Genomic DNA, 23,417 nt, shown 5'->3' on the forward strand with positions numbered 1-23,417 from the left:
GTCCTTGCTTATTTAACTTGATGACTTTCCAGTTGCTCTGTTGGCCACTCCCAGAGTTGGGCTGGTCTGTGGCTCAGAGAGATGCACCACCAAATGAAGGGGGCTGGTGGCTTGTGCTCCAGCCTAGGACTTTCTGCTGGAGCCACTAGACACAAAAGGGGTTGGGGCAGGGGTTAGGGACTGTGCTCGGTTGCTGGTGGGACAGTACACAAGCCTCTGGCTGGGCCCTTGTGTGTGACTTCAATAAATGGTACTTGTCATTTCTGGACAGCAGACACTGGTGGGAGAAGAGTCTCTTCTTGCCTGTCAGTGTCCTACCCTGTCCCCTTCTGTTGTGGGAGGCTCTGAACTGTGCTGTTGACTTGGTACAGAAAGATGGCCTTAGGGTTGGTCCCTCCACTGTGAGGGGAGACGGCGCCCATCTCTGTCCTCCCGACCCTGCGACACACCTCATGCTGCCGTCCTCCTCCCAGGGCTCCTGGCCTTACACCTCCGCAGTGTCCCTCACCCTCAGCGCTGACCAGGTTGTTCCCTTCCTCAAGCACATGAGAGCCTCCAACTTTTTCGGAGTTGGCTGTCTAGATTCCCGAAAACTCGCCAGCAAACCGTCTCAAGTGCCAGAGGCCTGTACGTATTGTCTGCACACCAGGGAGAACAGAGTGACAGTTGGGATTCGAAGAAGCACCGTGCACCGTCCAGCTGCCCGCCGTCTGAGTCTAGACCTGGATGCAGGCCAACCCGTACCTGGCCTATTTTCTGCCACTCCCTGGGCTGAATAGTGAGGACACAGCTGTGAGGACACTGACTGCCCAGAGGTTTATGAATTTATTAATAAGTTCCCAAGACCCCAGCCCCCTGCCTCCACTCCCACCCCTGCTCATGTCCACGAAGATTAAACCCCCCCCACACACCTTTGTCACGCTCACACGTGCCTCTGACCTCTTGCTCTGGGCTCCCACTCTGGGTCACCCCCACCCCAGGGCACTCTGAAGACAGTGTTGTGCCCTCAGACAGACTTCATCTACTGAGAAACAGAAAGAAGCTCACGCGTGGTGGGGTTCAGCATCAAGTTGGCAGGGACAGCCTGCCTCGGGGAATTTCTCTGCCCATCTCTTCCCACCTCAACTTGCCACCCCGTGTCCCACGACCATTACCCCTTCTCTGCCCTCCACCTCTTTCCCAAGACTCCTCCCACCCAAGGGAACGGTTGAGCACCCCTCTGTTTTCCCCCTTCGGCTCAGCCGCGGTCAGGCCTGGGTGTGTGTGTGTGTGTTTACACACTGGACTGCCCACCACGAGCTCTTTCAAGTTATTTTCTAAACTAATGAGCCGTCTTCTCTTGGTCGCGCCGTGTTCCTACTGTGCAGCTGGTTTCTGTTTAAATTGCATGCTTGGCCCTGCTTGCCTCGGGGTTTTCTCCTCCTGTCACATCCAGAATGAAGATCTTGAACCTCTCTTCTGTCCCCTGCTCCTGGGGAGCTTTGTATCCTGTGGAGACAGACTAATCTAAGTGGTGTTGATGACAGTTCCATGTGGGCTGATAGAGGGGACAGTGGGACCTACTAGCTCAGTCTCTGGGTCACCAGAGGTGGCCAACATGGCCCTTGGCCTGGGTCTGGAGGGGCAGAGTGAGTCAGGCCTCTCCAATACAGGGGCAGGACATCTTAGGCAGAAGATCCGGCTTGGCCAAAGGCAGGACTCGGAGACCTGGTGCTGGCTGTGCTGCAGGAGCAGGTGCCAGGGACCCGGCGGGAGCGTGGGAAGGCTGTGGCCACCACTCAGCCCTGCCCTGAGGGGAGGGGAGGCCTGCAGCCTCTGCAGGGCCTCGGGGCCAGGGGAAGGGGAGGGTTGAAGATAGGCCTGGATCCGGAAGCTTAGAGGTGACACCAACAGGATCGTGAGGAGTGACCCCAACTCACGGGTGGGGACTTGTCCCCCACTGGCACCAGGGGAACCTGAGGGAGGAGTGTCCCTGGCGAAGTGTCCTCTGAGCTGGTGGTTGGTATGGAGTCTCATGGGAAGAAAAGGGACAGATCTTTGAGGTGGGCGATCTCACCCGCCCTCCCAGTTAGGCACTGATGGTGGATGGGCCCCCAAAACAGCATCTGGAAGGAAGTCTTCTTAAAATGGGTCTGCAGATAACCACCATGCGGAGGAGCCCCAGCATCATGATCCACCTCTCTGCCCGTCAAGCCTACTGGTCCCTTTCTCCCCGGCCTGACAGTAAGAAGGTGCTGGGTGGCCATAGGAGGTGAGCTGGACCCTGGGGCTGAATAAGCAGGAACTGAGAGGTCCCCAGCCAGGGACCTAGAGAGGCTCAGAAATTGGGCCCACCAACCCCAATGCTGCAGAGGGTTCGACCTGCCTAGTTTCCTCCCTTCCCCTCACCCCAACGCCCCAACGCTGCTGCGTCTCCACCTGCACCTATCTTGGGCCATGCCCAGGAATGCAAGATGAGTGCCCGTGCCAGGTCAGGGGCTCCCTGCTAAGAGTGGGGAGTCTCTGCATTTGGGAGCCCATTGTGGCCGGCCAGGCTGCTGTCTTGCTCTTAGAAATGTATCAATGAAACAAGATCCCCCTTCCCTGAAGAGCTAGAATTAGAGGATATGGTGTTGGAGGGAGGGAAGTCACTGAAGACTCCGAGGCTGCTGGAGGGTGTGCCAATCCACACAAGCACTTGGAGAGGCATGTGGCGTATTCATACAGTGGAATACTACTCAGCAATGAAAAGGACAAAATGCCAACACATGCACAGCATAGGTGAATGTTCTAGGTAATATATTGGGTGCAAGAATCCAGACACAAAAGAGCCCATGCTGCGTGATCCATGGCTATGAAATTCAGGAGCAGGCAGAAGTGATCCATGATACTGGAAGCCAATGGGCACCTCTGGCAGAGGGTGTGGTGTTGACGAGACCAGGACACAAAGGAACCTTCTGGGTGCCGGAAATGTTCTCTGGCTTCATGTGGGTGATGATTACAAGGGTGAATGTGTATGTAAATAAATCATCAAGCTGCACATTTAGATGAGTGTACTCTGTGTATGTTATTCTGCAATAGGAAAGTTAAAGGAAAAAAAATGCTTATAAAAGGCCTTCTGAGATTCTAATTAGTTCCTTTAAACCCACTGTAGCTTTTTCAGCAGAAATGAGGGAGGCCCCCATGGCCTTTCTTCAGACTCCCAGAGGATTCTCATTTATGGGCAGAGAAGCCCAGGGCGAAAGCCTTTCCCCGTGGCAGAAGCAGAGCGAGCCCGCCAGCCAAAGGTGGGCACCGCCCAGAGGGCAGCCAGTGGCTGCTCCTGCCCAGCGACAGCCGGCCCTCGCTTCTCCGGTTCCTGGAACCTGCCCTACCCAACCGCGTTTCCAGCACTTAAGGCCGGGAGCTATGCCGTTCCTCCACTCCAGGAAAATATTTGTTCAGGGACTTGGCACCCGCAGAAGGGGAAATCAAAGCCACCTTGGACTGGAGCGGGCGGCCCCGCAGCTGGCTGCTGTGTCTGCCCCTCCAGTTTGCCTCGGCTCGGGCTGGCGTCTGGGGCCGGGCCCAGGAATGCCACCCCTCGGACGGGCCTGCAGCAGGGATAAACCTGAGGTGCCGGCTCTTGGTTGGTTCTCGGTCGTCTGCCAGTTCAGCCGAGAGATACTTATGAAGCCTACTACGTGCCAGGCTCTGTGCTGGGCTCTTCACATGGCCAGGGACCCTGGCTTGTCCTTAACTTTTCAGGCTGTTGGAGGGGAGTGAGCGCTGTTGGCCAGTGGCCAGGTCATGATGGCAGAGTAGGGATGTTGGCATGGCGGCGGTGAGGCTGGGTTGCCTGGGAGCCAGCTAGCAGGGTGACACGGCTCCTGGGGACATGTAATGGGTGGGCATCTGGAGGCCAGCTGAAGGACAAGGAAGGTGAAGGCAAGAGGCAGTTCAGGAGAAGGGAGGTGTTCGAGGCAGGTGAAACAGTCCCCAGCGGTTCAGTGGCCTGGAAAACTGATGGGGTCCAGAGAGAGGAAATTGGAGGGAAGCAGCCCTGGAACCGTGGCACCCCCACCCCCCTGCGCAACCTGCTGGGGTTTAGACTTCAGCCCTAGTGCAGCGAGGGTGTTCAAACCCATTGGTTTTGATTCTTTTTCATATAAAAAAATGTAAAGAAGAAAACCAAGTGTGCCTCAAATTCCACCACCCAGGTATTTCCTGATGACATTTAAAGCATTAAAATACTCGTGTGCACGTGATGAGAAATCCAAGCAGAGCAGGAAGGGACAAAATGAAGGTGAGCTCCTCCCCGCCGGTCTCTCCGGCCAAAGCAACTTCATCTAACAGGTTTCTGGTGTACATTTCCAGAAAGTTTCCCCATCTGTGGACCTGGGAGAATACGTGTGTGCTTTCAAAACTTCATCAAGCGGACGGCTCTCTACACCTGGAGCTGCTGCTCCTTCTGACCTGGTTTCATCTGGGCCCATGCAGACAGCTCTTGTAGGGGCTGCAGATGGACCATAAGTGACCTGGCACTTCCTTCTTGGTGACATCTCATTTCCAGGTTTTTGCTGGATTAGCTCTTGAACGTTATGGGCACTCAGCTGGGAGACCTTTCGAGCTACAGGTCTTGGGTGGAAGGAGAAAGATGTTCTTCCAATTGTCCTTCCAAAGCTTCGCCAATTTCCCATGCCTGTCCCACGCCCAGTCGGAGAGACCACCGCTTACCTGTCACCATATTTATCAAATGTTTCCTTTTTTCTTTTTTCCACTGGTTTGCGGAACGGAGATAGTATCACATGGTTTTGATTTTCGTTTATTTAATAACAAATTAGGAATCTTTTTGTCATTTTTATTTCTTTTTCTTTTTTAATAGGGGAACTGCTTTTTCATATTTGGGGGCCCATTTTTCCAGGCTTTTTTTCTTTTTCTTATGAATGGGTATGAGTTCCTTGTATGCTAATGGGTTAGCAAGTCAGGCTTTGGTCTTTGGTCCGTCCTGCTGGCTCCAGTGCTAGGGCGCATGGGGGCTGCTCAGTTGCGAGGGCCAGATGGGGGTCCCTGTGACAGGTGGCCTGGAGCCATGCATGGATATTCAGGAGGATGGACTGACAAGACTGGCCAGTGGATTGATGTTTGCACGCTAGTCCAGAGCACTTTTGGTCCAGCAAAGACCACATCACCAGCTGCCCTCCCCTATCAAGGGCAAGTGGGCTACAAGCCTCAGCACGGGATTCCTGTTAACCACCTGCCTGGTGGTGTGTGCCACTTCCCTCCATCCCTGGTTGATGGGGACATAAGATGGCAGTATGACAAGGAAGAGAATGGTTCCCACATCCCCACTTCACATATTATGGTCCCTGAGCCTTGGAAATGTCTCAGAAATCCCAGCATGGGTAGTAACTGACCTACCCATGTTGGTCAGTGTTAGGCTGAAGCCATCCAGAGTCCCTAGGAAGGGGTACAGTGGTATCCTGGCCCAAGCATGGTGTTGGGAGGGTGAGGAGGGCCCTGCACCCCCTGTGTGATGGCAGGGGCTGGCTTCCAGATCCAGCCTCCCTCTCCATGTTGAGCACAGGACCTGGCCCACAGGAAGCACTTAGGAAATACCTACTGGGTGAAGTTCTTCAATCATGCAAATTTACGTTAAGGTCAAAATGAGTGAGAAGTGAGAAGAGGAAATATGTATTTTTTCTTTCTTAAAAGAAATTAAAATATATTTTGCATACCTTTGCACTTATTGGTGTATCATTTTTCACAAATACACACAACCATTTCATCACCCCGCAAAACTTCCCTGTGTCCTTGATCATCAACTCCGCCCCCATCACCAGAGCTTTCTGTCCCCAGTTCTGCCTCTTCCAGATGTCCTGCGGATGGGATCCCAAGAGCCTTTTGAGTCTGGCTCCTTCACTTTGGAGGCGGCATCTGAGCTCCTCTAAGCTGTGAGCATCAGGAGCTTGTTTCCTGGTGTTCCTTACAAGTTCTGTGATAGGGACATGGTGGCTTTATTCGTCATCACTCAAAATTAGAAAAACCCAAAGGCTCTTCAAATATAGGATGACCTTATTTCTAGATTCATAAACCAAAGCACTTTCTTTGTTCCAGTGAAAATCCTGATTTGGAATCCGGGAAGCAGGGCCCACATTGGCTGAGGGTGGAAGGGCAGAAGGGAACGGGTCTCCCTTAAGGAGCGAGACCAGGTTCTAGTGCAGGACAGGGCTCCTGCTCAGGACTCTTGGGTAACTGTCCCACTTCTGTCAAGGTAGGCCTGGCCCCCTTGACCGGTCCACACAGTACCTCTGGCCAACTGGAAAAGGGGTCCCCACTAGGACTCAGCTCCACAGCAGAGAAAGACGCCCTTTGCTCCAGGCCCATGAGCTTGGCTCCTGGAAGGCGGCATATCAGCCACCCCTTGCTCCTTGACCCAGACAAAGCCTGCAGGCCTCTCAAGTTTGGGGATTCCCTTCTTAAGGTGGGACAAAGCGTAGGGACCTGCAAACCTAGGAGGCTGGCAAGAGAGAGAAGCACAGAGCTGGTCTGCCTCAGAGACCCCTAGGCGGTCTGGACCTCAGAAAGACCTTCCAGGACAGCGTCCTTAATTCCAAACCTCAACAGCCCTTAGCCCTAACCAGCCAGGACCTGCACTGGCACCCAGCTGGGGGACCCGCTCCAGCTGCCCCAGGTCTAAGGGCCAGGAGGCACAGTCACTGCTCAGAGCTTACGGAGGAGACCGGACAGCATGGCGGTGCCGAGGAAGACCCTGGAGTCAGGTACTTGGTTGTCAGATCCTGGCTCCGCCATTTATCATCGTGTGAGCTATCTCCAGGGCGTCACAGGACAGTGCCTGGCCTCACCATAAATGATGGACATTGTTGTCCATCCTGTGACAGCACAAGGGCTGGGAGGTGTCAGGAGCCCAGTGTGGTCATTCACTTCCTAGGGCTCCCTCTCTCTGGACCTCAGTGTCCCCCATTTGCAGGGTGTGGCACTAGACAAGAGGACTTCTCATACCTTCCAGGAGTCTTCTGTAGAAGGTAACCAGACCCACTGATGACCAGGCCTAATAGGTTGTCCCTGAAGCCTGAGGGCCAGGGAAGAGGGTCCACATTGGCCCTAAGTTCCCAGTGCAGAAGTAGCCTGCGCCTCCCCTGCGGGTCCAGCCCAGCAACCCCAAGCCTGGACAGAACATGTAACATGTGGGTGTGTCCAATTCCCAGCTAATGGCTGCCTGGTCAGAGTCCTTGGGAGGAAGAACTTTATCAGCTGCTTTCCTCTGTCCCTCAGGTTCTCAATGTTCTCTGTATAAAACATTCATCTATTCTTCTCTTTTAATGAAGAGGTTTTGATAGGCAAGTGACTTCCGGGCCTAAGAATCCAGACCCAAAGGAGGCCTACCCTCACCCTCACAGTGGAAAGGCCATGTTTGGTGCACAGAGCGAGGGTTTAGTCACGACTTTCCAGAAAAGCGCTTAGCCCTCCTGGGATGTACCTCACAACCACCGTCTGACACAAGGCTGGCGACCCAGGGCTCATGGCCACCCGCTCCAAGATGCACGTCCAATCATTAGCTCATCGTATTCTCACAATAACTCAAGACTGCGTGGTGTGGAGGTCTTGCCCCCATGTCACAGAGGAGGAAGTAGGTTGAGAGGTGCGAAGTTCTGTGTGGGTGGCAGGGCTGGATCTTCAGCACCGCAGGTTCAGTTAGACGGCCGTGGTGGGGACCAAAGAAGTGACTGGTATGCAGAGCTGGTCTGTGTCCAGACTGCAGGTCAGGCCAGCTGGCCGCCCTCCTCAGCCCTGGCTTTCCATCCCCCATCCTCACCTGTGCCCACAGCCAGAGGGCGTTTCTCCTGGGGCCAGGGCAGCCTCCGTCCACACCTGGTGTCCACCTCCTCTAGCCGAGGGACCACAGCGAAGCCTCACACCCCTTAGGTCTCAGTTTCTTCATTTGAAAACCAGGAACCCTGATGCCTGCCTTCAGATTCAGATGAGTCTTTGAAAGAGATATAAGAAAATACAGTCTCCTGCTAATTGCCACCCAGCAGGATTCTGGATAATTATGAATAAGAGCCATTGTCTCTTACATGCCTAGAACACGCCAGGCCCTAGATGCAACTACCCTCCAATTTTGGGACACAGAATGACATAGTGATAGGAACAGGAGCTTTGGAATTAGATCCTACTGTCTGCCCATAAACTCCTCAGAATCTTGGTTTTCTCGTTTGTGAAATGGGGCTAACAGCTCTTACCTCACAATTAGAGCGGTGGGGGCATTAAATAAGTAATGTTTGTAAAGTGCTTAACATTTTCTGTGGGCACTTTGCAAGCACTCAATATATAGTAGCTATTACCCTTAGGGTCATGGAAACCCTAAAAGTTGGGTGTTACTACCCCATTTGCAAGATGAGGAAACTGAGACGCAGAGTTACTTCCTACAGTTGCTGAGCCAATGTGCAGACCCCGGTCTTCCCCTCTCCCTGTGTATAGAGGCTACCTGGACAGGTGTGGAGGAGGGTCTTCCAGGCTGGAGCTGCCCCCATAATCCCTGAGGCTATACCAGGCACGGGGAAGGGTGGCCCCCCAAATGCCTGGTGTTACTGTTGGAAATGATGATGTGCCTGTAGGGAACCATGGTCACAAGCATACAAGGGGCATAGTGGCTCATGTCTGCCTTGCCCCAGTCAGCTCTGTGCCCCTGTGTGCCAGTGGGCAGGGAAGGCTGTCATTTGGTGTATTTCAGATCTAGAAGGTGGGGGCTGTGCCCTCTCCAAAGGTGGGGTGGGTGTTGGTAGTGTTCTCTCTCGGTCCTGTAGCCTCTGAAGAAGCTGGCCAAGAAGGTGGCACTGGGCTATGCTGGGAAATTGAAGAGAAGGGCCCTGGTCCCTGAGGGAGCTCTTCCCCTGGGGACCTGCACCCTGAGCACGCCCTGCCTTCAGGTCACTTCTTCAGTACATTCACTGAGCCATTTCTGGGTCAGGGTCTGGAACGGCAATGAACCGGGGCACAGCGGCCATTAATGACCCTGCAGTTGTGTGGCAATGTCATGCATGTGTTATTAAACAATGTAGAGGTCCAAGGGCAGGATTGTGGGGACACAGGTGAAGGGGACCTCTTCTAGCTCGAGGAGCTAGAGAAGTCTGCCTGGAGGAGGAGGCAGCTCCACAGGGGATTGGCAAGGTGCACTCAGGGAACCCCAGGAGCCAACCTGTGCGTGGAGTCTGTATTGGGGGTGGGAAAGCATGAGAGCTGAGGCTGGAAGGACACCTGAGGCCAGTAAAGGAGGGCTTTATCCTAGGTCAAGGGTAAAGGGCTGGAGGCGACAGTATGCTGGAAAGAGCTCCTGCTGGCTTGTGAGAGCTGATCACGGACTTGAGTTCAGTGACTTGAAATTGCCCGTGGTGGGAACCTTGACACCATAGAAATTGGCAGTTGCTACAAATCAGAACCCATTGTTAAAATAAAGTGGGAGAGAGAAGCGGCCTTTGGTGGATTTTAAAGAAAGGGTGGGAGATCATTAACTTTATTCCTTAGCTGCTCCGGCTCTTGCAGGAGGAAGGGTAGGTGGAAGGCCTTAGTTGACCTCCTAAGGAGGATGCAAGGCTTCCCAGGAAGGATCTGGCTAGTGGGAGAGGACAGACCCCTGGTGGTAACTTGATTCCTGATGTGTGGGGGCTCAGCCTGGGGTGGGGTGGAGGATTAGGTAATACTCCCAGCCTTCCTCCGCCAGAGCCTGAGAATCTGCAATAAAACAAGCCCTTAATGAAAAACACCTGGGCTCTACCAGGCCCTGAGATGGGATGGGAAGGGGATTAGGGGGTTGGAAGTGGGGATGAAGAGGGACTGTGCACTCCATCTGCTCATTTGTTCACGCGTTAACTCTGGTCTCCCCTCCCCGCTCTCTGGGAGGAGTTGTAGAAAGAGGGGTGAGGGAAGAGACAGCCACGCCGCCCCGGGGATCACCTGCCTCACGGTGCCTAACGCACACATGCCCATTCTAAGGAAGCTCTGGTTCAGATCTCAGCGGGTCAGAGCCACAACTGGACCAGGCTCCAGGTTCTCAGATGTTCCCCATAGTGACGTGTGTGTGTGTGTGTGTGTGTGTGTGTGTGTGTGTGTGTGTGTGATGGGCGAGGATGCAGGAATGATAGAAACTGAGGTCCCCACTCTCTCCCCACTGCCCAGGACACGTAGGAGAAGAAGTGACTGAAATCCCAAGGGGAGGCCTGGCAGTTCCCAGAGCACACTGGAGATTGGCTTGTTTCAGCCTGACCTCCAGATCAGAACTGGCCCACGGGACTGGGACGCCTGGAGATTCAGGGTGGCTCTGGGGCGGGGGACGCTGGGCTCCAGGCCACCTTTCCCCCTCCCTGGAGGGAGGCATCCACCGGGCAAGGCTCGCTGTGGGTCAGAGGGCATGTCCCACCAGGGGGGGATTCCCTCTGCCTCCCATGCACCACGCTGACTGGCCCGGTACTCAGGGTCCTGGCCGGAAGTGCCAGCGGTCACCATCCAGGTGGGGTAGTTGGAAAAGGGACGCTCCGGCACGGAGAGGGCATGGGTTTGTGAACTGAGCTCCCAGCTGTGATTCTGCACCTCGGGGACCTTCTCTCCATCAGAGTTCTGCCCAGGAATAGAGACCCCGGGGCAGTCTCAGGGCCTGCAGGGGCACCCGAGTATCCACGTGCATGTTTGAAACAGCGTCTCTCCTGGAGGAGCCAGACCTGCAGGCACATGGTCTTCATGGCGACTAGAAAAGAGGACATTCTTCAAAGCGGCAGCCCTGGTGTGAAACCAGCCTGCACAGTCACCCAGTACCTGAGCGTGTCCTCCGGTGGCCAGAGGAGAGGACTACGTGGTTCAGACACTGACCCTGCCCCCATTCCCTATGCCCAGTTACTAAACACCCCTTAAAAGTGGGTGAGGGGTATAGAAGGTGGGAGGACCAGGCTGCTGTGACAACTGAAATCCTCAAGCTTCAAGGGCTCTTGGGAGGCATAGTCCCCTGCTGCCAGTGCTACACCGACAGCTTCCAGCCGGGGAACCCCCCACCCCACGCCTTCTGGGCACCATGTGGGGAGGGAGGCCCAGGCATCTGGAGATGAAAGGCACAAGCCCAGCTGCAGCCCCGGCCGCCACCCAGGAGGTCGCCTAGCCGGTCTTCCCAGGGCTTCCCTCTGAGACCATGTGGTCCCAGCCTGCAACCCTTCCTGAAGACACATGTATCTGCAACACATCCACAGATCCTCCTGGACAGAGGACCTGGCCTTGTAGCCAGGTTGAAGTGAGACATGGCTGCCTGCAGTTCAGCCTTCAAGAGGGGAACCACCTTTCTAGTGCCTTGATGCCTTTTCTGATCACTGACGCTTCGGGGCCAGTCCAGAGGACTGGGACAGGGGACACGGAGTTGTGAGCCAGAAGTCCCAGGCCTCAGCCCCAGACCTTAGCTGCCCGCCTTTCCTTCTGAAGCCTCAGGTCTCCTCATTTGTAAAACAATCAGGAAGTTGCTCAATGTACCAGCAGGAGTCAGAGGACCCAGGACTGCCCACTGCAGGGTCCCCCAGGAGGCAGGGCAGAGAGACGCTCACTGGGATGTGCCTCGCAGGATCCTTTAGGACACGGCCACCTCTCAGTGCTCCTCTGAGTATGTGGACTTCTGCGGGTCATTAAGATTCTTGGGCCCACGCCCTGAAATTGAGGTTCAGAAAAGACTCATTTGTCAGTGCTGTCAGGGGCTTGGTCATGGCTCAGCCCAGACTCACTGGGTGTCTTTGCCCCAGACGGGGGAGTTCAGACAGCACAGCTAGTGTGTCCCAGTCCCGTGTTCTCTCTGCCGCACAGGGTGGCTGTCTTGAAACCCATCCAGGTTAGAGTCCACTGACGTGGAGCCCACATTGTGCCTGGGGCCTCCCTCCCAGGGGAGAAGTGTTCCCTTGAAGGAGAAGTGGAGGCGTCCTCCCATTCGTGACTGTGGCCATCACATGAAGTCACCCCTTTTCTTTGTCCCCGGTTACTGACTCAGAACAGCAGTTGGTTCCTGAGGGAAAAGGAGCAGCAACCAGTAACTGGCAGGAAGAAGTTACTGGCACCCTCTTTTGGATCAGTGGCTAAGCTCAGGCCCTAGGCTTGTGCCAGACTCCAGGAAGCCTGGTGCCTGGGAAGCCTGGTATGGGGCTGAGCCCCCAGACAGGAATTCTGGGGGCTCCTAACTGGGCTACCTCCCCGAAGCATCAGGCCATGGGGAGGAGGAGCCAGGGTGGAGGGACAGAAGGGACTGAAGAGTCAGTGTGTTGCGGAGGTCCTGCTGAGCACCAGTTGAATGCCAGGCCCTGGTTCTCCTGATGGGTGCTGTGCCCTTCGTGATCCCAGGGTCCTGCTTCAAAGATGCACATTAGACCTCAGGGCTGTGGCACCTGTAAGCTGGAGCCCTACAGGAGCAGGGACCATGGGGACCAGGGAGCACACTCTCAGGAAGGGGTTCTCCGGCTGACCTGGGAAGATGGGCAGGTGCCCTCCTGGGAAAAGATTGCAGAACTGAGAAAACGGGAAACCAAGGTCAGGAAGGGGTGTGAGTCTGGGGGAGACGGGGGCCTGGGCTCCCTGGGTGTGGGTGGGTGTCGGCTCCCTGGGGACAGTTTCCCCCTCGCAGATGCCATCATGGCTAGAGCAGCCACCCTTTAGGGGCACCAGGGCTTGGGCGACTGTGATGACATGGGCCCCATGAGTCAGGGACAGTGCTGGGAAGCATCACCGACCCCGACTCCCAGCCAGCCTTCCTGCTATTCCCTCCCTGCTCAAGGGCGACTTCCTAGAAAGCTTAGTCACTCTGCGGGGTTCCCTCAATGTGTCCCCCACCCACTCAGTGCCTCCTCTTTGGTAACACAGCTGTCTTGGGCCTTCCAGACACTTCCTGTGTCCTGTACAGGACAGCCTTCCTCCCTCCCACCTGCTGCCTTACCCCACAGCTCCAGGGTGCACTGCCCGGGAAAAGGGCATCCTCAGGAGCCAGACTCCCGGCTGAGCCCCAAGGACCATCTGCACTCACAAGGAGGGCTTGCAGAAGACGGTTACTCAGCTGGATTCCAGAATGCTAGGAGAACCTGCCTATGGTTCCAGAAACTTCCAGGAGTCAGGGGACCGGGGAGGAGACAGTCCTGGGAGCTGTGAGTGAAGCAACTCCTTCCACTCAGGCCCTCAGATTCTCTTCGGGCACAGGTGGGAGTAGAGTGAGGGAGACAGAGGGAAGGAGGTGAGACTACACTAAGAAGTCCTGTCTACGAGAACAGAATTCTGGCTGCCTGCGGTGGGGGGCAGGTGGCGTGAGCTGCCTCAGGACCACCAGGAGGGTTTAAACCCAGAGGGAGGGCAGGAATGTGCACAGAGAGGAGGTGGAGGACCCCATCCCCTCACCGTTTCCACCACCCTGAACGCAGGAGCCTGGCTGGCTCCCACACCGGCCTCCTGGAGTCTGTTGCCAGAGGAGCCTCCTCAGCTTTTCCCTGGAGCCCCTGGTGATTCGGGGACAATTTCTCCCTGTGCTGGGCTGACAGGGGGTTGCTGGGCGAATCCAACCCTGGATGGCCAGTGCATACAGTTGGAGCTTTAGCCAAGTGCCCCAAGCACAGAGACCACTGGATGCCTAGGACTTGTGACAATTACACTACCAGACCCCTCCCCCACTCTTCCAGTGAGACCGATGACTTCCTGGAAAGGGGTTAAATGGAGGGTTTGTGACATGGAACATTTGATGTGACCTGAGAACTTCCTGTTCAAATGACCCTTGGGCCTCCTGACCTCTTTCCTGAAAATGTTCTGCGCAAGGTCAGAATGTCTCCGAGTCAGACTTCTGTAAGCTGAGCTGCTTCCATGTGTACCCGGCTGGGCCCCAGCATCCAGGTCCCCCTACTCTCCTGGGCTCTTCCGAGTTGTTGCCTGGTGACCTGTGGAAGTTAGCAGGGGAATCCCAACAGGAAGTGGGTCTTCCCATCAAGACTCTGGCACCCCTCCTCCCTCGTCAGGGTGCTTAGGAAAACTAACTCTGGGAGGGGCTCCAAGAACCCAGTGCTCAACCTGAGGCCTTAAGGGTTCCATGTGGGACACTGTTCTGAGCTCCTGCTCAGAGCCTGTTGGGGCCTCAGAAGAAGAATTGAGCAAAGCCACTTCGTAAGGACTCTACTGTCATCCTCCTCCATGAACAGGACCATGGTGGATGGACAGGCTCAGTTCAGGCTCTCCTCCCTGACCCTCCACAGCAAGGAGCCTTGGAGAGGACTTCACCGGGGTGGCTGACTCTTAGCCTCGGTGTTCTCATTCATTACCTTCTTGTCTAGCAGACAGCCATGCTTTGCTTTAAGAAATAGTCAACTGACTGGGTGCAACGGCGTACACCTGTAATTCCAGTGACTGGAGGCTGAGACAGGAGGATTCAAGTTTGAGGCCAACTTGGGCAACTTAGCAAGAAGACCATCTTGAAATAAAAAATCAATAAAAAGGACTGGGGATGTAGCACAATAGTAGTGTTTGCCTACTACGTGCATGAGCCATGCCCTAGGTTCATTCCCTAGGACAAAAAAAAAAAAAGGAAGGAAGAAAGAAAGAATCTTTACCTACTAATTTCCATGGAGACTTCCCCACCCTAATTCTGTACTACCCTGGCTGCTCTGAAAAATCCGAACCCCTGGATGCAGGCTGTGGGCCTCATTGCCCTACCTCCGAGTTAATGGGGAATTTTGGGTGGGAAGACCTGCTTTCTGCATGGAAGAAGGCTTTGACAGAAGCACAGATACCTAGACTCTTAGTAGCATCATTAAGTCCCACTTCCGGGTAGAGAAGAGAGATCCAGCTCCCAGCGTTCAGCCACTAGCATGGTCCACACTCTGCAGTGTTTGCAGGAGCCGCCGCTGGGGTGTGTGAAGGAGAGGTCTAGGCCTGATGCGAGCCAGGCCACTCTCTGGGAAGAAAGCCTTCCTGAGTTTTTCAAGACTTCTGTATCATCCGGTGAGTCAGCGCAGGTCAGGGACTGTTCTGTGGTCCTGCTTCAGTTTCGGCCTACTGAGGCTGAAGTCCACCCAGGTGTTCCTGGTAGAGGCATGGCCATCTGACTTGACCAACCAGTTGTTCGGGCCTGGGTCACCCAAAGCATTAGCTGTCTGCCTGCTGGGCTGCCTGTGAAGCAATGTGGCTGAATCAGGCCTTGACCAGACAGTAATGAATACCAGCCCTGTAGACTGGAGCTCGAGGGGGTGGGACGGGGGCTTGATGGTGGGCCAAGCTCCCAGGTGAAGGAGATGTGGCAATCTTGTGGGCAAATGGAGAGATGCACTGTGCAAACTCCCTCCCCCTCGAAGGCAGAGAATGTGAGATAGGCTGTGAAGCCACGCCCGGCCCGGCCCTCGGGCCTAACTGCGCAGGCTCCTGTGGGCGGAAGGAGCAGAGGCTTGGAAGCCCGTCCCAGGACAGGGTGATGCATGGCTGGGGTCAGAACGATGAAGGGAAGGGCTGGGGAGATAGCTCAGTTGGTAAAGTGCTTGCCTTATAAGCACGGGACCCTGGGTTTGATCCCCAGCACCGCAAAAAAAAAAAAAAGGGGGGGGACAGAACGATGAAGGGAAGGCCAGAGTGTTTGATTTCCTGGGAGCCGGCAAACTGAAGAGGGGCTTGGTGGAGAAACAGCCTATTGAGTGTTTGTTTTTGGAAGGACAATGTAAGGTCATCCAATTGTGAAGGAGATGGAGGCGTGGAGAGGCCTGGATGGGGCTGACCCACCCGCTGTGATGTGCCTCTTGCTCCAGCTCCTGGGCCCCCTGGAGGAAAGCCCAGCTCTGACGCCCTGCAAGGCACTAGGGATTTAAATACCAAATACCTCCCCGGTGAGGTTTGACATGCCTTCAGCTTTCCTGGATGGTGATCACCTTCTGGCAGTGCCATTGGCTGACTGCCCTGGGTTTGTTTAGTGGCTGTCCTCTCTGGGGTTCGAGTCCCCCTAGTCCTCCTTTGGGAGCTCCAAGATACCCCTGTCACTCCTAAATTCATGCATCTGAGAGTCTTCTTCCTGCGTCTGAAGGGGAAGGCAAAGGCCACCAACCTGTTATTCACTGATGCTCTCCAAGGCCACTCTTAACATGGTGGTTCACCTGGAGAACTGGATGGGCCGTAGCTAAATGTTTCATAGGAAATCAGTGCTCCAGAAACAATGGGGACACTTTAGCACTTATCTACCTGGGTGTCTTGCAGGCGCCACCTCAGACTCCTTCTGTTGCCCCTGCCTGACAGACTCCCATCACACCTCCAGCCTGGCTTTGCCGCCTGGCCCTGCCTTCCTCAAGCTCCAAAGGCAGCGTTGCCTGGTGACCTGCTATTGCTCGCTGTACGTCTTTGGGTAAGGTGCTGAATTTCTCCATGCCTCCATTTTCCCCTCATCTCTACAGTGGTAGTTGTGAAAGCTTCGCAGGCTTCCTGTGGACCAGTGATAGTGTAAGTGAAAACGTGTGAACTGCTTAGAACAAGTCCTGCTACACAAGGTGCCTTTCAGGACATCGTCATCACTTCCTCTGAGATCTGCTCTGGTGTCTGGCTCTTCACCAGGGGACAGGACCACAGGGCAGCCAGCATATTCTATTCTCTCCATCCCAGGGCTTAGCCCAGAGAGGCACTCAGTGAGCCTAGGAAGGTATTTGGGAGGCAGGGGTGAGAGGCCAGGGCTGTCTGTGCCTCACATGTCCTTGGTGAGGAGGACTCCATTGAACAGGGAGACTGAGGCCTTCCCAAGTTTGGGTTTTGAGGGATAAACAAGATATGGAGCCCCAAGTATATGGCCCAGAACTTGGGGTACCAGAGGCTGAGTGGGTGAATCTAGGATAAAAGTAGGGTATACTTTCTCAGGAAGGAGGGGCCTGCCTCTTTTTAATTGTTGAAAAGTTCTTGCAGCCTCTTAGGGTGACATGTCCCTAGGTTGTGAGGAGCGGCCAGTTGGCCCTTTCATGTCGGGCCTTGGCACCCAGACTCTTGGACTCTGGGAGGGGACACCAGAAAGGCGATGCTGCTTCAGATTGGCTATCAGCCTTCCTCAGACCAGCAAGGACCAGTCTTTATGGACGGTTGGGGAATGGGCCCACAGTGAGCAGGAAGAAGGCCACCAAGCCTGTGGTGCTGCCCCTGCCCCTCTGCCTTCACAGAAAATCGTCTTTATACACCTGTCCCTGCCACACCAACCTTTGCTGCACTTCCCACCTTCTGAGGCTGTGAAGCCTGACCTGAAATGGCACAGAGTTTACTCAGGACAAAGGACTTTAGTGCTCCATTCAATAAACAAACAAGAGGCTGAGCCTCGGCCGCAGCAGAGAGGGCAGGCATGCAGACGCGGCCATGAGTCTGGAGGCTGCCTTGGTCGGTCTGAGCTGTAAGTTCATCACCATGTGAGCCTAGGCCCCCAGGAACTGGATGCTCCCAGGGAAGGGCCCTGGGGGGCTGGCGTGTGGGGTGCACACTCTGGAACAGGAACTCAGCAAGGCTCAGGGGTTTTAGGGGAGCGGGGTGCTATGGGCCTAAAGCAGAGGGGAGCCCAAGATAGAGCCTGCGTCCTCCAGTCCAGTCTGGAGGTCGATGCTCTGTGCTGGGGCAGTAGGAGAGCGGTCAGGTGACCCTGTCTCAGGGACATCTCCAGTGAACCTGGTCCCGCCACAGCACTGAGGCCTTGCAAGCTGGGATTGGGGGACAGAGCAGAATGTGGTTGTGGGAGATGAACTGTCCTTTATTCCCTCCCAGCCCCTCCCAGCCCTATTTCCCCAGCTTCTGAGTGCCCGCCTGGCCCTGCCCCACTGGATTGGCCCCGAGCTGGGCAGTCGGGCGAGGCAGCCATTGTGCAAAGGGTGATCTCACCCACCATGCCCGCCCTGGCCTGCACCAGCCTGCCCGCTGCTGGTTAATCATTGTTCAAACACCCTGGCAGGCATGTGGGTTGCGGAGGAAGATGTGATAGGGCAGGGCCACCTCTGCCAGGTCCCAGCAAACTCCAACAGCAGGCCTGGGGTTGGGCCATTCCCCAGGACCCCCTGGAGAGCACCCTGCAGTGGGGCTGAGACCACCTTTCCTAATTTCTTAGAGCTCAGTAAATAATTTTGACTGAACCAATGAATGTCCTTTCATAGGTTTCTTAGGATGAATTCAAAGAGGTTGCGTGATGTAGCTAGGAGGGGAGGCACCCATGCCCAAGTTCCGTGGTTCAGACCACGGCTCTGTCACTAACTGGCTGTGTGAATTTGGCCAAGTTTTGTAATCTTTCTGCGCCTCCGTTCTGGGCTATAAAAAGGTGCTGTTGCTGTTGCTGCTAATGCTGTCCTCGTAGGCTGTCCTTTAGTCATGAGGATTAGAGATACGCCAAGTGCTTAGGGTGCCAATAACCTGAAACTCCAGTACTTGGAAGAAATACTAAAACACTCATCACCGGGCTCAGGAAAGGAAGATGAGCGGCCACCGGCGTGGGCTGGGCTGTTCATACGTGTTAGGCATCCCTCCATGTTCTTTTGCAAGTTAGGGACACTATCCCCATTTCCCAGACGAGGTTCTCAGGCTCCCTGCCCAAGGTCATGTGGCATAAGTGACAAAGGTGAGTTTCAAGCTCTGTCCCTTTGTGCTTGAATCTCACTCTCTCTACCACCCAGTCCTGCCGGGTTTGCAGATCAAAGATGCAAATCTGAACTTGCCGGGCAATTAAATTCTGCCTACACTCACCGGGTCCTGAGTGGGAGCAGGGCCGAGGGGATTCTGGGCTGAGTCTGCTGCAAGAAAGACAGAGGCTGGAGGGTCCCTGGAGAACTCTGTGCTGAAGAGGAGACAGGGAGAGCTGGGCACATGCCTGGCAGAAGCCCGGGGCCACTGAGACCCAGGGGCTCGAGGACGCTGAGACGGACAGGGCCTTGAGGCAGCACGCTTTGTTCATTTGTTTGTCACGGCATTTTCTTATTTGGCTTGGTTTGTGGGGAGGCGACAGAGATTACTGGAGGCTGGGAACTATATTCCCCACGATGCTGCTACTAGCTGGGAGGGAGATGGGCAGAGATGGTGCCAGCCACTCCCTGTAGCTAAGAACCTGGAAGTGGGTGCTCATCTCCCGGGCGGTAGTCTGGGCCCTACAGAGGCTCTGTGGTCTACTTCAGAGAATGCCCTTGACCTTTGTGGGCATTTGCGGGGCCCGCGGGAGCCAGCACTACAGGGTTGGTAGCTAAAATACCCAGGTCAGATGTGCCGTCTGAGACCTCGGGAGAGAAAGGGCCTTGAGGCCAGGTAACGCAGCGCAGGGAACTCCGTGTGTGGCGGGGATGTAGGGCGTGTGCGCAGTCCCGTGCCTGTGAGCTTGCTGGCTGGAGCAGCCATGCTTCCTGGAGCAAGAAAGTGAGTGAAACTCATCTCGTGACAGCTCCCAAACCTCCCTCTGGATCTTCACACCTTCCATGGCCCGCCTGCCCCTCCCCACACTGGGACGCCCAGTCCCCAGCCCCCTGCGCCTCTTTTCATCCGAAAGGGCTCTAGAATGTGCTATGAGAAGCTTGCTCCTCTAAGCTGTTGGGGCCTGAGAACAAGGTCTCCCCTGAACCCTTGTGACCACTCCCACTGTTCACTGACTGTCCTCCTGTCCCTAATTGCATGGCCTCTGACCAGAGAACCCAGCTCCAGGAAGGGGCATGGTGTGGACAGTGGACATGCCAGCTTTCTAGCTCATGAGGCATCTGTTCCTGGCCTGGCTGTGGACTAAGGGAAGCTGAATGCCAATCTTGGCCATCATGGTGAATTCTAGTCCCTGAGGCCAGACTGAGGCTGCAGAACTCTCTTACATGACTGAGGACATACCTTAGAGGCCTTGGGTGCAAAGAGACATTTCCTGGACATGGTTGAAGTCACACATAGCGATGTTGGCTGTGTCAGACCCAGCAGGGCAGGAAGAGGTTGTGTGATATATGGTGTTGGTGTCAGGGAGGCATGTGGAAGGTGCTAGAAAGATCCTGAAGAATGTTAAGAAAAGTTCTAATCTCCTTTGTAATCTACCCTCCAGGCACATCACCAGCATGATCTTCTAGGTCTCAGCCAATTGGGCTGTTTGGTGACACATGGTGGTGAGGCCCGGAGGTGTGTGGCATGCCCTGAAGATCAGAGATAGACAAATCTTGAAGAAGTAGTGGTTTCTAATCTCTTTTTCAATTTGTCCTTCTCCCTCTTCCCCCATGACTAGCTTTGCTGATCTCAGACAACTTATCAGGTTCCTAGGTAAATATTCGTGTCCCCAGGAATAAGGTGGGAGCTGTCTTCAGGCCTCACCCTTGCTACAAGGGGGCATGTTACAATGACAGTGAAGTGCAGACCAGATTCTTCCACAACAACATATTGTTAATAGAAAGTAGGTCCAAAACAGCCATTCAACCCCCTCCACCAAACTTGGAGGTGTCCTTTTTCTCTGTCCCTAAGTATACCGACAGTCCCTTGCATGACAAATCCAGAGTCCCAAAGAGATGACTGTGTTCTGCCAGCAGGAGCAGACAACCTTCAAGATGGACCAGGAGACAGAATCTTCTAGCAGAGTTGGGGGTGTGGAGACAGGAGGCCCAGAGGGGGATCCAGAACCAACTTGGACGAGATCCAGATCACTCATCCATGACTGTTATGCTTCCAGGTTTGCTGGATTCTTCTGTCTTGCTCAAGCAAAGACTTAGGTGCCTATGCCATCTCTTCAGACAAACATTTCTTGACCATCACGTCACCAAAGACAAATGACCTAGAATAGCTTTTATGCTAGTTAGTGAGTTTGTGGAGATAGATTTGAATAACTAAATTTGAAGTCCTTGTTGTCCACTTCTAGACTGCCAGTTACTTTGTCAAGTCGTGGTCCCTAGAGTGTAAACTGCAGTGATTCTACACACAGGTCCATCCCTCCTCCTGTCCACACAGCAGAGCTCTGATAGGCAATCACTGTCCCAGGTTCCTCAGCTTCAGCACTGTTGGCCAGAATTCTTTGTCTTGGGGGCTACCCTGTGTACTCTGGCCATTAGCAGCATCCTTGGACTGTGCCCACTAGAAAACAGTAATATACTGTCCTGCTCCCAAATTGTGACAACCAAAGAAGTTTCCAGACCTTCAGAAATGTCCCTGGAGGAAAATCTTTCCTGGTTGAGAATCAGTAAATTGCAGTGACTCTATTTATAGTCTACTTTGAGATTCTATTTTTCATTTATCAGAAAAATGAAAGCAAATATAATAAACCCCCGATAGATCCACCAGCAAACTTCGACGATTGCCCACTCAACCAATTTTATTTCATCTCTACTCCCACTCACTCCCTACCACCCCACCACCCCACTAGTTTATTTGGAAACAAAGCTCAGTCCACCTTCAGCTTTCACAAGTATATGCCTCTTAGGAACTCTTTAAAATTTTTTAAAATTTTTAATTGTAGAAGGACATGATACCTTTATTTTATTGATTTATGTGGTGCTGAGGGTTGAACCCAGTGCCTCACGCATGTGAGGCAAGCACTCTACCACTGAGCTACAGCCCCAGCACCCTCTTAAGAACTCTTTTTTAAAAATCTATTTTAGTTATAGATGGACACAGTACCTTTATTTTACTTATTTGTTATTTATATGCTGTGCTGAGAATTGAACCCAGTGCCTCGGGTGTGCTGGGCAGGCGTTCTGTCACTGAGCTACAACACCAGATCGTTAAGAACTCTCAGAACACGAAACTATGATACTATCATGTCTTGAAAAATTTAAAACAAATCCTAATATAAAAAAAAAAAATCCAATGAGTGATCTTGAATTCTCCTGAGAGTGTCACTAATGGGAACTGGGGACTGTCCAGAAACCCCAGGACCAAGCCAGGCCCAGGGGACGCTTGTTTCCCCTAACCTCACCCTGTCCGATGCCTAGTCTGGAAGGCCATTCTCCTGCACCCAACTGGAAAGTGCTCCCAGGGCTTAAAGGGCCTCGTGATGCTGCCCTGCCTCCCATCCTCCTCCTCCCGTACTGAGGGGCTGATATCGGACCACTGCATCACCCAAGGACACCAGTCACCACTTCCTGCTGCTCAGAGGAAGTGGGGGCGCCGAGGCACAGGCTGGGCTGGTGGGAGACACCGGGCCACCTGACCGTGGCCTCTTCGTTCGCTTACATTTCAGCTGTCCCTCCTTGGCTCTTGAATTTGACTGTTTGCAGAAATAGGGTATTTAGTGCTTGTTGTAAAAAAGTAAGTTCTGGGTTAGAAGTGTCTCAACCTGGATTTTTAAGCATGTCTTTTCCTCCCTTCACCTTTCAAACATACATCCAGGGCCTGTGTTACCCTCCAGGGACTAAAGCAACTTGCTTCTCCCAAATACTGAGGATGCCACTCCATTCACAGCTGTGCCCAGGGAAGGGTGCTGAGCTGGGGCACAGGCATGGTGCACAGAAGGAGCCGCAGAGAGCAGAAGTGCCAGAGCCCACGCTTGCCCCCAGACAGGCGGGCAGACACACACACACACACACACACACACACACACACACAGCCCAGCTGTTAGAGGAGAATGAGCTCTGCTGTGCCCAGTGGGGCTTCCAAGAGCCCAGGGATCCCGCTGGACAACTGCTCCCTTCTCCTGGAAGAGGCTGAGTCTCTTCTCTCTACAGTCAAAGCTCCACAGCCAGGCTTGCTGGGTGCCATCTCCACGGGTCTCTACAAAGCTTCTGAAGGTTGAACGGAGGGGCTTCGGGGACAGCACAAAGTATGGAAGAAGGCCACACTGCTTGAGATGAGACAGATAGCCAAACAGTCTTCCAGACCCTGCAAGGACTTAAACTGCTGAGCTCTTCCTCAGTCCACGTGCCCAGGACAGGCTGAAAACTGGCCTGCAGAGCTTGGTCATCCCCCACTGGGGTGCCTTCCAGACAGACCTTACCCTGGGACTGTCCAAGCCCAGTCCTTGGCTTCTCCCCCACTGGGTCTCTGTTTACCTACCCAGCAGGGAGGGCTTGTTTGTCCAGGTCCAACCCAATGCCACTGCCCCTCTGCCCCCACCATGCCTAGTGCCCTGTCTGTCCTTGTGTTGGCCTCCTGCTTGCCCCATTCTCCTGGTGGCTACTCTTTTGGGCTTTTGGAGTTCTTTCCTGCAAGCATACCTTTATTCATTTATTTATTAAACAAATATTTATTGAGGAGCTGCTATATGCCAGGCCCAGGAGTAGATGCCGGGGTAAACATTAACATCGTAAACAAACCCCCGACCTCATGGGGCCTGCATTCCAGCGCGCAGCACTCTCAGGCCACCATAATGGATTTTCTGATAAGGGATGGGGTCTCCTTTCTTCTTAGAAACCCTGTAATCTTTGAGCTAATTATTCCCCTCTTCCCAAAGGACAAGATTTGCAGACCAAAGGGCCTTAAGAGATTTCTTCTCCATCAGGCCACACAAACCTTACCCTGGGCCC

The sequence above is a fragment of the Sciurus carolinensis genome, chromosome 13 (assembly GCF_902686445.1).
Source record: "Sciurus carolinensis chromosome 13, mSciCar1.2, whole genome shotgun sequence".
Taxonomy (NCBI): domain Eukaryota; kingdom Metazoa; phylum Chordata; class Mammalia; order Rodentia; family Sciuridae; genus Sciurus; species Sciurus carolinensis.